The 14,769-nt window shown below is 31.4% G+C and overlaps 1 long non-coding RNA gene across 1 annotated transcript; it reads right to left on the bottom strand.

The window, feature by feature from the left end:
• Positions 1–10,491: 10,491 nt before the first annotated feature.
• Positions 10,492–12,951, bottom strand: LOC124366567. The gene is made up of 2 exons (XR_006922830.1): positions 12,898–12,951; positions 10,492–11,136 (listed from the first exon to the last, which is right to left on the bottom strand). It is a non-coding gene; the product is annotated as an uncharacterized LOC124366567 (long non-coding RNA).
• Positions 12,952–14,769: the final 1,818 nt, after the last annotated feature.

The following is a 14,769-nucleotide window of genomic DNA, read 5'->3' as shown; positions in this document are numbered from 1 at the left end:
AGAATTTTATTGAACACCGTAGACTAGCGCCTTACAGGGCTAATGGAAATCAATCAGAAAGTCATATTAGAAACATATCTACATTATTACGTTAGTTTCTATCACAACTGTCATAGTAATTGGGATAATGACCTAGGCTATATACAATTAAGTTTAAACACCGCCCATAATGAAAGCACAGGTTTTGCTGCCTTTGTTTAATGTTTTAATCATTCCTGTAATAATGCTTTATCTAATTTATGGAAGCTAAATGATCTAATGGTGAGAATTTGTCCAAGGAAACTGTTTGTAAACAATTTAAAGAGAGCTGTGGTAAATGTAAAAAGGAGTATAGCACATAACAGTAATAGACAAAAGTACTCAGAGCAAAAATGTAAAACATCCCTTTAAGTTGCATTCCTTAGTATGGATTAGAACCCACTATTTTAAGCAATAAGGTAGAAAAGTTTTGGTGCAAAATTAGCACCAAAATATGTAGGAATTTATAGAATTTTATATTTTTTAAGCCCTGTAACTTGTATTGTACAACACACTGAAAATGTTTTTGAATGTAAAAAAAAGTTCATATTGTAGATTTAAAAAATACAGACCTGTTCTGTATAAAAAAAACTTTGTAGCATCCCTAGCTTAAGGAACCACTTGCTGCCAAATTTAAAAGATAAGATAAAATCCAGGAAGTTAATTGTTTGTGAATTCTAAACGAACGTTTTAAATGGAAATAAAATATAGAAAAAAAGAATTTGTAAATAGACTTTGTATAAGGAAATGAGACAGAGTTGATCCTGACTATTTGTAATAAAGGAAACAAATATAAAAATTGTGTCTGTCTTTTGTATATATGTCGAAATACTGAAATTTTTTGAATTTTGTATATATTGTATATTTCGTGTAGATGTAAGATGTATAGGATGGTTGTATGTAAATATATATATAAATATATATATATATATATTATATATATATATATTAAGAGTAAATGCAGTATTAATAAGGAATAGGAGACTTAGCTTCTCGTGAGGAGGGATGTTTCATTCCAAAGTATTCGATCAATATTGGTAACTTGATGCAAGTCTCAGGGTATTTATTGGTAAAACACTATACACAAAACACTAGTATGAAGCGATGCCTATCTAACACTACACTACACTACACTTATTCATGATTTAATCGCCTTAAATGCCCTTATTCCTCGCAACGACCCGCAAATTCTAAAACGCTGCAACGTGCACTGCATGAAATATAGTTTGCCTAAATCGATTTTCTATTTTTGGTCCCTAAGCGAGCAGCTAAGAAGTTATAGAACTGCATTGGCATGCGATCTAGCGGATTTCATAGGAAACTTTTGAAACCCCGCGCTATCGTATTGTTATGGTTGAATTTGAAATTTATGTAATGAATAAAAGGTTGAAATAAGTTTGTTATTTAGGATATGTTTTAAAGTAAAGTGACTAACTAGGTTTGCGAACTCAAAAGAGGGGGGATATTCTGTACCGTAAATTAGTTAATTAAATTTCATATAATGTAAATTTCGCAACCTAGTCAGCCAGTATAATATAATATTATTTTACATCCAATGTTCCGAAACTAAATTTATTGGGCGGAGTAACTACCTAATTGGCACGCGTATGAATATTTTCTTCTAACCCTTAGTAGCAGCCCAACTACGTGACCGATCAGACCTCGCGCGCTTTGTCCGCGAGTTCACGTAGCTCACGTAGCTGATGTATCTCACGTGTTGTTTGAGTAGATGGCTACCACTTTCCCAACATCTACTCCTCTTCTAGGAATAACCCATTCTTAGACTACAGCTTCAAAGTCTCGTGCCAAGACGCCGACGCCCGGGTTGTGAGTCTACATATTGCGAAGGGAAGTGGAATCTTATTGTTTTATAAAGTAAAAGATCGTAGGCATAATTCCACAGAACATTGGATATTTTAGGTCCACCTAGCAGATATACATTTTTAGTTCTTATATTCTAATTGGCAGCAACGTGGCATTACATACTTTTCCTTTACCATCTAAAAAGTGGTGCTTGTAAGTATTAATAATTAAACTGAACTTATAAGTAAACTTTGCAATTCGAGTATTTAATACTACGACCTCAGAAGTCACCACCCCCATGTGTTATCGTCATACGGTAACACAGGTAGTTGGAAAATCACACACAAAATACATTTTTACATCCCCCCCCCCACAGGAAAGATCTCGAGAAATTGTGTCAGCATACAATGTAATTGGCTTCAACGACGCTCAGCCTAATCCCCCTGATGGACGTGCAATATGGTGGTGCAAGAACTTATTTCTTGTCATGAAAAATTGAAAGCCTATAGATGAACAATTTCTTTAAATATCTTGCAGATAGTTATGCGACATGTTAAAATGTCGTATCATTGTGTGTTTAAACAATTATTTATTCTGCAATTTCCTCGTCCCATCATCGTTATCTATAAGAACAATGTACAAAGATCAGTAAAATCCTATTTAGTGACATACACCGTCATTGAACTCAATGTTTATTACAAATAAATAAAACTTCATGAAAATTTCAAGTCTAGAGATCAGTTTGTTTCCAAGATATCATCCGAAAAGACATACTGATTGACAGAAAAAAATTGTCCAGCTTTTCATTTGATAGACAACTATTGATCAGCCAAATATCATTGGCACAATTGAGCATCTATAATATAACTTTTTATTGATTATACAACCAAAACACACTACTCTAGTAAATATGAAAGCCATTTCTGTTGAATATTTATAGAACATTTTTATTATTTCACTATACATATTATTCAATTAACACGAAATAAAACCAAACTCCTTTATATGATTTAGAAGATACTGTATTTTGTGTACATCTCTGTTTTGGAAGATACAAGATGATATTTCATATTAAGACACTGCTAGGTTTATGGAATCTAATGATATTTTACCTGTGATTATTATAACATATTTATGTTTCAGACCCCGATGGCAGGAGATAAACAAAAAGCGCTTCTTGAAGGTTTCTGAACACGCTCTGCTATTGGCGAAAGACACAAATAATTTCAAAAATTTCCTCCGTAACGTTTTACAGATATGTAATGAAGACTATTTTACAGCAATGCCTACCCAAGCAAAATTAAAAATAGTAAAATTAACGATAACATCATATTAATTAAAGTTATTTACACTTAGTTGTAATCTAATTTATTAGTTGATTTACTATGAATATAATTGACAGTTTAATTTTATACCTCAACAGAAAATTTTAAAATAGATATTGAATTAAACAAATCCTTGTTAGTTAAAATTTGATTAAAAATTTAGTATTGATGCTGTTCTGTAAAGGTTTGACCGGAAATTAAAGGCTTCATAAGGATTTGTTGCCTATATGTAAAGTGTATTTAATAATATTTATGCGTTAAAAATATATTATTTTTGGTTAATAGCATATGTGTTAAAAATTCTGTCTCATTTGGTATTTGTTATTTCGTAATATGCATAGTAATTCTATATGAAAAGTTTGTTTTTGATGATGAATGGATATTGAATAAAACAGAATATTGTCTGGAAATTTGCCAACGTTCATTGATACAAATAAAAATTCACAAAAATCAGATACCCTGCCGTTTCCTCCTTTTTGGTCGCTTCCTTATTTCTGCCGTGAGAATCACCATTTACTATATGTGTTTGGCCAGTTCTATGTGGTTGGTTGGTGAGTGCAGATCTATTGTGATCTGTTTTCTTTAGTTCTGTTAAAATTAGTGTGTGTTTTTAATTAATAAGTGAAAGTTTTTGTATTAATCTATATAGAGATGACACACACTATAGTTGCTATGATTCCATTAGATTGTGGTTATTTTATAACCGTATATATTAGGTGTCACAACGCTCTGGTATGATTTTTTTATTTTAACCTACATTGTAGTTTGGTTTAGGTTGGTCATTTACTTGAAGAATAGATCAGAGAGAAGAGATCATGTAGTGTTACTAATTTTTTATATCAGTTAACGACGAAAAATATCCGGAAAATCCTGTTGCCTTCACGATCATATAGTAAATCCTTACTTATTTTATGAAGTTAAGTTAGAGCCAAAATGCAGGTAAATAACTCCTAGTATTAATTTACATTTAATTATATGAAACATGTATGATAAAACTATACTAACCCCGACACTTACACCTGGGAAACTATAGTATAAGGCCCTCCTTTCCTACCAAATTATAGTAAAAACACCCTATGACTTTTTTTTTAATTTATTTTACTCGAATGTTAACAAATATATCATGTATGTATATTTCTTAATAAACATTTAGATGGCATTAAAGTGGTAAAATATATTTTGAATGTTGAATAACTCAGGAATATTTCAAATAAACGGTGAAAAATATTTAACCCTGAAAATGATTTTATTTTGTGTAGATAAAAACGACATTTTAAGTAATGGATTTCAAGACAAAAAAGTACTTAAAATAATGAGACTTCCATATTCAAAGTTATCAGAGAATAAACTGAATGCATTAAAAAATAATGAATACCTGGACTGTCTAGCTTTTGCAGAGTATATAATTTTACGAATCTAATAATAGTACCAATATAATTAGTAATAAAAATAAATGGGTGATTAGTAACTTTATAAATGATTCAATGAAAATATATCATGGTGTACCTGAGATTTAAAGTACCTCTAATCATACAAGTTTACACCCGCCATATATATCTGTCATGCTTTAATGACAGCACAATCATAATTAATTTACAATTTTATTAATTCACCAAGTAACCTACAGGGTTTATCCAGATAAGATAATTACAAGTTTTAGGGCAACTCTATTTGTAAATGTACGGTTTCTCTAACGTTAAGTATGCAGTGCTTGGTCATTAATGTAATGCAGATATCAATGGCAAAGTCACTATCTAACTTTCATTATAAATGTAAGACTGTAATAAAACTCATCTTAGTTGTCTTTTAACAGAAGTATGCCTCTCAGACCCGTGTTTTGTATATACATTTTCTTGTTCGGAAAAAAGAAGGCAAAATCTATGGCTCAAAAAGGGGTGACTATAAATGTAAATTTTTGATAGGCCTGCTTATTTGTATCTGTAATTGATCAGGACAACAAAGCAAGATCAATAGCGCTAAACCCTTTAAACGTTTTAAAATCGTATTTAAAACAGAAAAAGCTTTTTAAACATTGATCCCCAGGCCTCCAGGTGAGAAGATAAAAGACAGTGACTTTATCTTTGATATCTGCATTACATTACTGACCAAGCAATGCATACTTAATGTTAGAGAAACCGTACATTTACAAATATACAGTAGTTGCTCTAACTTGTAATTATTGTGATGAAAAATCGAAATTAAGAGATTCTGAGGTTCGAAACCTATCTAATTCTAAAACTCACAATACTTTCTACAACAGTACATATGTGAAAGGAAAACCAACTCTAATCCTACCTTTGTAAATGTTCTAAAACGATTAGAAGAAAAAGATGCGTTCTGTGGTAAAGTTTTTTTATATTTTTTTTCTGACAGGATTAAAAGTGCACGAATCAATATCCAACGATGTAATGGTACGTCTGCACAAACCGTATAATCAAAGAAAAATATTCTAATATTTAAATAACACAATCTAATGCAAATGAACCCAATGCATTGTACATACCAACAAGTAGAAGCAATGAAGTCCTCAGTTATGAACAATTGTTTATGGAGTCTTTGATTACTGCAGTAAATACAAATACAACGTTGCAAACAAAGCTAACCACGTGTGATAAGAGTTAAGTTAATACTGAAATAATGGACGTGGAAAGGAGTGCGTTTGGCCTATTGTTTCTCTTCTTTCTTGTAAGGATTTAAAAAGCAAACTTTAATCTTAACTATTAGATGATTGTATGGTGAAACATTTCGTAAGTAAACATGATTCTGAAGGACATGTGATTTGTGATATATTTTTTATTTATTCATCCGTAAACTAATTTACCGGAAATAATATAGAAATGTATGGTTTTAGAAAAACCGGCACTAATTCATTGTGGACTCTTAAAATTTCGAATTGGATTTATTACGTTATAAAGGAAGGTTTTAATTTATTACGTTTTAAATCCTATTTTTAAAGGAATAAAGCTTTTTATAACAATAGGTATTCCGCAAAGAGTTAATGGTGTTGCTTTAAATGGCTATATTAATAACTAAATATTCTTTCACGTTTTCATGTTTAAAAGTTATTTATACAAACATCTGCAAATATTTTATCCAAATTAAAAAAATATATATTGTAAAAGCCAAGCCCTATTAGATGATTAACACATAGTATAAACAACATAGAAAATTCTATTATATTTAGTATTAACAATAAATATGACTTTAATTCTTAGTAAAGTGAGTGATATACTATCCAAATATAGTTAAAGAAGTAACTTCACCTACTACCACACACAAGTTATTTTTAAGATTAATTGAACGTAATTTCTTATTATAATAACGTAAAACTATATGTATGTGACCGTACTGTGGGCGGAGATGCAAGAATTAAACTTTCATAACGTTTTAGAATAATAAAAAAAGTATTAAACTCATCACGTTTGAGTAGCACCAAGCTAAATTGAAAAATGTATTAATTAATTATTAAAGTGTATATTTAATATTTCGTTAAAATGCTACATACTGGACGGAAGGTAACAGAAAAGTTCAAATTGTAGAACCGGAAACATAAAGGGGTATGATATCAGCATAATTTCACCTATCAGGAAAATTTTATTTTTTTTTGTTTTTGTTTGTGCTATTGATATAATGTGTTTTAAATTAGAAGAGCATTATCAATTTAAAACATGCCGGTCGCAGATCCACTTCCCTTAGTATTTTTCTAACGTTAAATGAATTTCATATTTTATTGAATTTAACAATATATAATCACGTATAACTAAAAATTATATTTCCAGTAAAAATCTGGGAATACAAGTATTAAAAAATAATCATTACTTAACTATATGGGTTATTTGATTTGATAATATAACCAATAATAACATGAATTACTTTATTTGATATAATTTGTGATTCCAGTATTTTAATGCACATTTTCATGGTGTTAGAGCACTGAAATTAAAGTACCACTTGATAACTACGTAACCGTACTACTTAATCGTAGATACACAACATTGTTTTATGTTATTATTATAGCCAGCATTTGAGATGTTCGAAGGCAGATAGTAACTTGACAAATAAAAGTTTTTTTTTTTGCATAAATTATACAAAATGAGATCCCAATTTTGTATTTAAACCAATATTGGTTCTCTTAAAATGTTTTTAAACGACGTTCAACGTTTTCAGACACTTAAAATGGAGGGAATATTCTTGCAATAGATGATTTTAGAAAGATATGGTTAAGATATAGTGGCCAATGATCGTATAATATACTCACTAATACAGTCAGAACAATTTTAACTTCTGAAGCAAAGAAGAAGAAACCCACGAGTCGGAGATCGAGCGGTCTAAGGCGTCGAATTTAGAGTTAAGAGATACCGCAGAATGGAATCTGGTCACCAGATTCTGGTGCGTGATCGTTGCAATTTTTATTGGAATTGTTAATTTTCCACTGTACCGACTCTCCCCTTTATTATGTTTGATAAGATCCTCGCCCAGACCAGTTTCCCATGAGGACAGGTAGAATAAGGCCTAAAAGATGTTTGGGCCTATCCTTAAAACATACATAAATAAATAATATTGTCATGTAGACAATATTAGCCCACAAGATATTCAACCACTACTGGTGCTAGTAGGAATCAAAGTTCGAATTACAGAACTTGTCAAACTTACTGTCAAAAAGTTTCATATTCGTTGACTCATATTGTACTATTTAATTATGTATTTATAATTAAGTGATTTAGTATTTTTAATTACTTTAGTTACGATATTAAATTTCGGATTTTATGATAATATTATTATTGCATATAACCTATGGATGAATTGTTATTGTTATAAATAATTCATAGCTTCTTCTCATTAATAGTCGTATTATAATATTTTTGAAACTATACCATGTAACCCTGTCGATCACAGCCACGTCGGAAAAAGTACTGACCTGAAAGCCCTGCAATATAATGCAGGTATATATCTAATAAGATTGCAATTTTGGTAGAAATCGTAATTGAAGGCTGACAGCCCTAATCATGAAAATGTTGAAATGATAATTTTATTTCAGATCATATTTTTGTTAGGCTAACCAAAATACAACCAACCACGAGATACGTACATGAAGTTTTAATTAAATTAAGTTAGATACAGTCCCTTAAAGTGGTTTTTTGGTCTATTTGTTGGTGGGGGGGGGGGGGGGTGGGGGGGGGGGGGGGTGGGGGGGGGGGGGGGTGGGGGGGGGGGGGGGTGGGGGGGGGGGGGGGTGGGGGGGGGGGGGGGTAGGTCTAATAAACTAATATTTTAAATTATTAACCTTTAATCCATGAAAGAGTTTAACCTTTAATACTTTACTTAGTAAATGTATAATAAACACAACAGAGGACATTTTCTTCTGGTACTGTGTGTCAGGTTCGAACTACTAGACATTTGGCGAGGTTAGCGGCCGCCTAGGGTTGTACAGGCCACTACTGGTAAAAATTTTTATACATATATTACTACAATGCCGCGACTCTATAGTTTCTTCAATTCTCTACTGAAGGTTTTAATTAATTTAATTTCAATGTTTTTACTGTCAGGAGGTAGGATAGTGTGTATTTATTTATAACCTTCTAAGTTACTTTAATAGATACAACTTGTTTAAAATATTCTAGTTTTTTACTACCGTTCTTAACAATCGACGATGCAGTTTGGAAAATTGTTGGAATTCTAATTCTAGCTTTAGTTCATCGCCTGAATTAAACATTTAATTCTGTATTAGTAAAAGTTACAATAACAGTAGTTAAAAAAACAATTTTGGTCACTATCGATTGCTGATGTTTAATCTGGATAATGATAGTAAAAAAGAAATAAAAGGAAGTACTCAGTCATGTGAAGTAGTTGGTTACCACCGCCCGATAATTTTTTTTAATGAGTCAATAATTAGGGGGCTTTTTCAAAAACTTTATCGCAAAATAGAACAAGTGGCGCTATGTTAAGACGTAAGTGTCCCACACAGGAGTTTTCCATTTTATGGGTCTGGAAATGGTGGCCTTTAAACTAAGTATAGAGACATGGATCTCTCTCGAAGTTGAAAATTCTTAGTTGTTATAAATTCTAAATGCCCAGTATATGTACCCGTCTCTTCTCTATCCCCAACCATTATCACGCTTCTAATCCCTAAAATCCAAATGAATAAGCTGCGCAGCGTTCACAAATTCTAGCAATACAAACTTTCTGACGACCTTATATCTTAACGAACTCTTCAAAAATTCCACGCAGCAAAATTAAACTAACACAACAACACATATAAGCTCTTAACGTTAGTAAAACAACGTAACCCAAAAATTTGTCACTATGCAGTGTAGTGGGATGATCGCAGTACTGTCAGTTTAAGTGTGTGAGAGGCAGATTAAAAACATAATTTTAGTTTATCTCTCTAACTTTCAATTTAACCTCTAATCATAAGGAAATTCACAACTTGCCGCTGGGATGCAGCGCTCAGAGTCTTGCCTACTGCTTTCAACAAAAAATGATTCTGTTCAATTAGGTTCAGTCCCACCTCTTTTTTAGGGCCAACAGGACTATTTAGGGTCATGTTCCCTTTTTGTAAAGGGTAATTTAAAAAATTTAATAAATTACTCATTTCATTCATAGTTTATAATCCAAAACGCTATTTTAATACATTTGTAGAACGCAGTTTTAAAATCCACCCATTCCTTTTAAATTATGGGAATCTATAGATTTCCTATAAACTTGATAATGAAATGGGTAATCAAATGCCGAGTAATTTTACCGGATATGTACAATAACGTTACTTTAGATATAGGTTTTTGAACACACTAAGTAATATTTATATTATAAATGTTTCAGCAGCTTAAAAAAGGATTAAACAATTTTTTCTTAATGTTATACCATTTAATGCCCCTCTTGGACTTTCATAGTTTATTTTTTGAATTCATCACTTAGTATATAATTTTATAGCTGTGGCATTTAGTTTCTTTTATTATATTATATATAATCCTAATTAGCTAATTATATTGTTAACGAGAGAGTAATAATGTTGTAACTTTAGTTGTATCTTAACTATTTATTAGATAGAATAAGCGTTTTCTTAATTTACTAAATAATTTATTAGTTGTATAGAGGTTTAAATTTATGCGAATATCCATGTATTATCTATAATTATCATCTTAAGTTATATATTAAAGTGTTTTAAAATCACAACTAGTTTAAATTAAGAGAATTGTAGTAAAAATAATTAAAACCAATGGCATAGTCACCGTTACAAGAATTGTTTAAAGCAACTGCTTAGAACTTAATTTAGAATACACTTTTATCTTAACAATTAGAGATATTCCCTTAAGTAATTATTAGATTAGGGTAAGAATCTACTAAACACAAAATAATGTTTTTATTAAAAATTTGGCTATTTGTACATTGTCTTATTTAAATTATGCCTTACACTACTAAATAATGGACCTTATTTTATTGGGAATTAAAAAAGCATTTTGGTTGTAATTATTAATTATTTATGACAAATAAATATTTATTTCAAGACATAAATATTAGTTTGGACATTTGTTTATTAATGAAAGAAGATATTGTTTAGAAATTGATTAATTTGTACTGTTTTAAACAATTTTAACATGGTTTTGATTTTGAATTTGTTTAAGTTGTAAACTACCACATCAAATTACGGTAGCCACAAATATACCTGGGATTTTTCTTTTGCACTTTTATGGTGTTTTACGCATTCAGTAGTCCATGTCAAGTTCGCACTTGTTTAGCGATGTTTAGATTATACAGCAGGGAATAGAGTGGACACCGTGTCGTAAGGGACTTGTCCCGAGCCCAGTAGCTCAGGTAGGAGTTCCAGTACTGTGTCGAGGAGACCCACTACTCCATCGACAAGGCTTAATAACTCACAGAGCAGAGGTAACAAGGGTGTCAGAAGAGAGTAAAGGAGATTATCGAGAAGTGGCTTGGGACTGGGACTCGGTCTCGCCTCCGCTTCCGGCCTCGGAAACGACACACATGATCCCTGAAAACATAGATTGGAGTAGATTGTTTACAAAGATGAAATAACCATGGTTGCGACGCGACGTCCATATTAGGTGGGTGAAGTATAAGGGGATTCTATTACAATCCACAGTGGCGGTTTTTGTGCGATTCATTGGTTGAAAAAATACTTTATTTGCGATTTTTTTCTGTACGTGTCCGAAAAAATAACACAAATGGGATTGTTCATAGAAGAAATTAATTTTCAAAATTTCCTGTTATACAGGCACTTTATTTGAATCATAGTATGGGCCTTGAGTCATTCCTGAAATTTCTAGACTAGTAAATAAATTTTGTGTGTATATATTGTTCAAAACAATAACTAAACTATTTCATGGTAAATTTAAAAATGAGGTTATAAATAAAACATTTGAATAATGAACTAAAAGAACAATAAAAACAAGTAGTTTTGCAATGATAACATATACTATAATTAATAGTTAAAGTAACATTTGCGAAGGCCAATAATTTAATGCACATCTGAATATTTTTGTGGCATCGTTGTAAAGTTTTCGCAACCAAGTATTTTAACATAATTTGGTGGTTAGAAAATCTAAATTTGTAATGTTTAATGAAAAGAAACTGAATTAGGTTGTTTAAAGGCTAACGAATTATTCCGTTTAAGGTTTGAAGTTTAGAATTGGGTTTTTATCTGTAATTTAACAAAATGAAAATTAATGGAAAACAAGCACACGTGTATTTCGAAAGTGTAAACACGTGTGTCAGTCAATAAATATTTCGAAACTTACAATTTTATATAACCTAAACAACCGATTAAAGACTGTAGGCTGGAAGATGGATAGTTACTGATTCAAGCTATTTGAAGGGAAAGAAGAATTTAAGTTCTCGTTGGGTTTTAACATAACGTTAATTACCTTAACAATCGGTTGGGCATGGACGAAGTATAAGTTTGAATCTATTCGTTAAGTTTGAACTACGTAATTTACTATTTTGTCTTATAAATCCCGAAACACGATATCCTAAAACAATTACGCCAATCCATATTTGTTTTGTTAAGCACAAAAAACAAAACAAATAGAGAAAACAAAAAATTGTTGTTGTTCATCTTTTGAATATGAACAACTACAAAGCAATATTTTCGAAAATATTTGACGTCTGGAACAATTAAAGCTTTTGCGCATTTTAAATGCTGAATATAACAAAGCACAACTCATCAAATAAATAGGTACTTGGTTTAGAGCTATCGAATAAACAAACAGATGCTGACGAACGATTGGCAAAACGAAAAAAACAGTATACTCCCGATTCAGAAGCTACCCTCATTGCCCATGTACAGTGGAAGAATGGCATCAGTGTGGTCATAGGTAGAGTAAATTAAATTTTATAATTACTAAATGAACAAAACCAGTATTGCGCTTTCGTTGTAGATTAGGATTTGCACAAAATATTTATATTTACATCAATACCACAGAATATTTGGTAGCAGTTTTTGAAATACGTATTTGAAAATGTTTTATCACTACAGCACAATAATCCATCGGAAGAAACTTAACTAAAAACGTATAGGAATGTGAATCACTTCAGAAATGCACCTTTCCACAAATTAAATATAGTGCGACTGGTAAACGTCGATGATAAAAACAATACTAACGCAATTCGCAATAATTTTATCCTTAAAATGTGGCATTGGCTTCCAGATATTTCACATCCTGTACTAATCCTTGCAGCTTCCTGCTGCTCTGACAGGAACCTCAGAGCTATTCGCTAATCCTGCTATACTCACCACAAAACACGCGAGGACCGCTAATATGGGAAGGATCGAGTGGCGCCATGATCGTTCTTCCCCCTCAGGTTCTCTGATATCACTACATCGCACCTGGTCGCTGACTAAGTCAACACTGAATTGTAAATTGTCAATAAATAAGAGTGAAGAGCCTTTATCGAGCACAGTTGTTTGCCGGTGATAACCGACGGCAGGCAGTCCAGCCAGTGCTGCCTTCTCGCTTCGTGGTCGATGGTGGAACTAAGCAAAGATAGTCTTCGTGGATTTAAGAATTTTTGATACAAGCTTATAAAACTTTTTCTACTGTTTTCTTATTTTTGAGGCCAGTTTGTATGTGACTGCATTACGAAAACGCTGAAAAAAATAACTGGTCCTGAAACAATAATACAAAAACTGTGGAAATTCTCAACATAGTTTTTGACTATGAATATCATAATTTTAATCGTGTCAAAATTCATCACTAGCTAGCTAAAATTGAGATCGTTGAATATTTTTAAAAAGCTTAAGGGATATTTGTTCTTAGATTTACTTATAACGTGAAGTCTAAATTACGCCCTTAATTTGAGAATTTATAAATTGAGGACAGCATAGTTAATTTTTTACAGCTTACCTTGGCCATACAAATCTAGAGTCTACCCCCTAATTATTTTTTCACAACAACCCCTGCAAACCACCAAGTGACAAAAAATAGTAACAAACTAAAATAAAAAAAGTATAAAATGATTTTATTTTAAAGAACATATCTAAATCTGTCCAGTGGATGACGATTGAACATGAGAAAATGCAACTAATAAATTTGTTAAACGTTTGTAAGGAAACACTAGCAGCAGTGGATCTTATAGTTTCTTGATTGTTATAATTGTATCGGTCGAAACATACATATTACTTGTTCTGGAGCCTTTAATATAGTCAGAAAAAAATACTGCAAAATATTTGATCTCAAACTAGTTCAACATAACCCATTTTGATCCACATTAAACACACCATAGATTTTTTATGTTTCATAATTCGTTTCCATAAGGCATTACGTACAAGTACTAAATAAAGTTAAGTATAGTTTGATGAAGTGAAGTTCCTTCCTGTAAGCATTTTTTATGATTAAATGCGCATTCTTGTGGAAATTATGTACCACCCTAAATATTACGATGAGACTGTCCTATTGAAAGTAGGTGTTGGAGACTTTTACGTATTTAGCATAATATAACAACCCTTTAAACCAGTGTTTCCTAAACTTTTTGGACTCAAGCCTCCCTTTAGGTTTGTACTGCTTTCCGCGGTGCCATTCCCTTTCAGCCCCACCTATATTGAGTCGATAAAGAATATCAATAAAGTATTATTGACTCTATAACTTACATAATAATTAATTCACGTCGGTTATAAATAATCCAATGATTGCTTCGTAAATATTACAGTTTAGCTAGTCAGATCATATCAACACAAACTAATTACAGTTCGTAATATTCTTTTAAAGTTTCACACAAGCCAATCGGACATATTTGCTAAAAATTCTATGCGAAGGATGAGATTTTTCCTTTAATTAGTAACATCAAAATCTCGACTCATGTTCGAAACCAAAGAAAATATTTGTTTTGTAACTTTCTAAGTATGTCCATCTCTTCAGGCAATTCAGTAAGAAAAGGTATTTCGACATAAGTTTCTTATCAATAAATGTAAATGCAATAGTATAGTTTTTATTATAATGTTAAGCATATATTTCGTGAATCGACTCAAACATTCTACTAAGAGATACAATCAATAAGAGCTAACGTAGAATAAAAAATGGTCGGTCAGATCCCATGTCCTTGTATAATTTATTCAATAAAACTTACTTTTTTAAGAATGTTTTTAATGTAGTTGATTGCACCCATTCCA

This window comes from Homalodisca vitripennis, chromosome 7 (assembly GCF_021130785.1).
Source record: "Homalodisca vitripennis isolate AUS2020 chromosome 7, UT_GWSS_2.1, whole genome shotgun sequence".
Classification (NCBI taxonomy): domain Eukaryota; kingdom Metazoa; phylum Arthropoda; class Insecta; order Hemiptera; family Cicadellidae; genus Homalodisca; species Homalodisca vitripennis.
The sequence above is the reverse complement of the archived record's forward strand: the minus strand, read 5'-3'. Positions and strand labels throughout refer to the sequence as shown.